At 41.3% G+C, this 3,134-nt stretch overlaps 1 protein-coding gene across 2 annotated transcripts in view; it reads right to left on the bottom strand.

Moving 5' to 3' along the window:
• Window positions 1-616: 616 nt before the first annotated feature.
• The window catches only part of akap6 (A kinase (PRKA) anchor protein 6), a 169,197-nt gene continuing 166,679 nt past the window's right edge, over window positions 617-3,134 (bottom strand). For both annotated transcript variants that reach the window (XM_069152819.1, XM_069152820.1), the window contains exon 23: window positions 617-3,134. This exon is cut by the window's right edge and continues 1,144 nt beyond it. The gene's annotated coding sequence lies outside the window, so the exon portion shown is untranslated.

The following is a 3,134-nucleotide window of genomic DNA, read 5'->3' as shown; positions in this document are numbered from 1 at the left end:
CTTCAAGAGGGGCAGTACAGGATCGTTGCAGAAGACAGAAGAAGGAGTGTCAGGTCAGGAGCAACCAGAAGGGTTTGTCTTTAACATCCGTGGGGTTGCGCAACCATAAATTCGTCTCCAAGGGTCAGACTGTCAACACCGAGTTCTGCTGTGACATTCTGAGGAATCTGAAGGAAAACAATCGGCGCGAACCGCCTGAACTGTAGCGCACTGACACTCGTTTACCAACGTGACGGATCACAGGACAGCGAGAATGGGCACGAACTTGTTTCTGTTCCCCAAAAATCTTTGCTCAAGTTCTAGGTCCATGGTCCACAAACAAGGGGTCCCAAAAATGTGTGCTACTCACGTGCTGACGTTGATCAAGAGACGTAAACTGGGGAATTCTTTCCCATGAAGTTTATGTTTTTCTTCCTGCTCTGTGCACAGTACAGTGCAACAGTAATCATCTCTGAGTTTTCTTGAATCGCAGCTTATGAAATAATTCTTTATGGTTGTTGCGCTGATTTGTCTGTTTCATCTCTCCCTGATGAGATAGCGTGTGATTTTCAATCTAATCAAAACAAGAGATACGTCACAGAAAGTGCAGCAAAAAACAAAATCACACTTCTCTGAATTTCATTTTTCCAATAAATTCAGTTTATTTGTCAACAGTAGTCATTTACGTCGTAGTTAGCAGGAACCATGCAATCAAGCTCTTTATGGCAATACTAATAATAAAGATATTCCACATCACAGATCACATATAGAGAAAAAACACCGACACCAAGCATTCCTCCCTCTGCATTTAAACACCAAGGTTTTACACCTTTACATATATACACAAGCTCAACTTGCACCTTGCTTTTTGTTTGTCTTTTTTATTATTTACTTTTCTTGCATGTTGCCTGTTTTTCTACCTGGGAAAGCAGTTGTTTTAATTTGAAAGAAAGAAAAAAAAAAAAAAGAAGCTTGGAGGAGTAACAGTAGAGCAAGGCACACAATTATATTTGAAAGATTTTCAAACCCTATGTTGTCCGACACACGTACACCTGTCTCGACACCGATCCCAAAACCCCAGCGTCACTGCTAATCATCATCTTAGGTGTTTGTCTATAAAATAAATTAAAAAAAAATAACAATAAATGGTACAGTAGTCGTGTACATACATACAGCAGTGTTAATACAACACACATCCCATCAACAGTCATCGAACCTCAACGCCTACACAACACCGCTTCAGCTTTTGCCAACTTTGGTCGTGTTGCATAGATAAAATGCCTTTTTTCTTTTGACTTGCTTTTTCATTTTTTTGGACACTTTTAGTTCATCCCACGGTCTCGTTACACATGTACTCAGGTAGATCTGGAGATAAATTTTCACCTCCACAGCAGCAGATATACCCAACAGCTCTTAAGATCTATCAGGACCTCCTCAACAGCCTGAACGGTCGCCTGACAAAAAGCAGCTGCTGTATGTTCCTTTTTTCAAAGCGAGGCATCTTACAAAGGCCGCAGCACATGAAGGTGAGACTGAGCAGGTTGAACCCACGACTCACCAAACAGATGGTCTACGGAAGAGTTACCTCGACGTCATCATCAATTCCGAGACCAAACTGATGGTACAATCGAGCAGAGTTTACCACCGTGATGCTGCACTCGAATGGTTGATAAAGTGAATGAATGAAGTAGGTCTAGCACATGTGGAAGAGCCTTCAAAAAGGCTGCATACTTCACTTCAAAATACACCGCCTCAGGAAAAGGCAGGTTGAGCATGTGCGTTCCCCAAGTTAAATATCCTATAGAGAATTCCCTGCAGCATCGTCACCACTTCCTCCTTCAAGACAGAACCGAGGGTACGTTCGGGTAGTCGTTTGTCAGTTGATAAAGTTGGAATATTTGTGAAGTAAAAACCAAGAAGCTGCGCTTACTTTGCCAATTCATTTCTGTTGTCCAGGGATACCAAGAAGTCATCTCCAAATTTGGACAAAATCAGACAGGCGCTTCATTTGAGGGCGTCTTTGGAAGGGAGACGATATTTATGACCTGACATAGAAAGCTTATGAAAAATGGGAGACAGCCATTATCTGCAAAAGTAGACGACACATTTAAAATCCAACTGAAGCTCAAGCTTCATATGGTCATCGAGTCCTCGACTCCAAAATGGTTGAGAGTTGAGTTAAAGTTGACGTGTGAACAGGTGGAATCGGACAGTTTTGAGATTTGGCCACGTCTGGTCCCAGTTGGACGAGACTCCAAATCAACTCTAGAAACGAACCAGACCTTCCAGCCTTGCTTTTTCTTTTCAGTGATGATGAGAATTTTTTTTTACGTTTTAGTATCTATAAATACAGTCTAATACAACTTAATGGCCTCTTTTTATCTTGATCACAATGTAAGTGTACATTTTTATTAACACAAACTTCAGCTCTACAGACTTTTTTTTCTCTGAACCTCGACTGTGCATCTGTAAATCATGACTGTGTTTCTTCACATCTGTTAACACAAAGTTCTTCCTTCCCTTTATATGGATCGTAATTCTAGATTTACCAAATTAGTTCTGATTATAGAGCCTGTGTGGTTTTATGCTGCCGATACAACAGTTTGTTTCACAACATCTCACGGGCTGCGGAGTGGTGCCGGTTTCTACGAGGTGACGGGCTTCTACCACAGAAACGACTGGGAACAGACACTTACTGAGTGAGCACAAGTGACAGCAGCAGATTATGAATACTGACATCATCTACGAACACAGACCGAGTGTTGTATTTTTATAGGAAGAGAACATGCTACCTGTGCTACAACACTGCAGCGTACAGCTTTAAAGGTGTTGCACATACTGTAAGATAACGAGGTGTCCACAGCTGCAGCGTAAAAAACGTTGAGTCATGCGAACTGAGTAAAAAAAACATGACATGTGATGGCAAAACAATACTGAGGTAGCTCCAGATTATCACAGAAACAGAAGTTGGTGAAAAGAAGAAGAAGTACGCTTTTGTAGGTGCTTGAAAACACTTCAGGTTAAAGTTGAAGTTTGATTAACACTGAATTAAGGTTTTATGTGAAAAGTTGGCCTGAATTACTCACTAAAAGGATCGTTTGCCACCTTGTTTACAACCGTTCTGCCCCCTAATGGTCAACAATAGCTTCATGCAG

Source organism: Embiotoca jacksoni, unplaced genomic scaffold (genome assembly GCF_022577435.1).
Source record: "Embiotoca jacksoni isolate LCO1_2020_lvr unplaced genomic scaffold, fEmbJac1.0.p SCAF_18, whole genome shotgun sequence".
Classification (NCBI taxonomy): domain Eukaryota; kingdom Metazoa; phylum Chordata; class Actinopteri; family Embiotocidae; genus Embiotoca; species Embiotoca jacksoni.
This window is presented reverse-complemented; position numbering and strand designations above follow the sequence as displayed.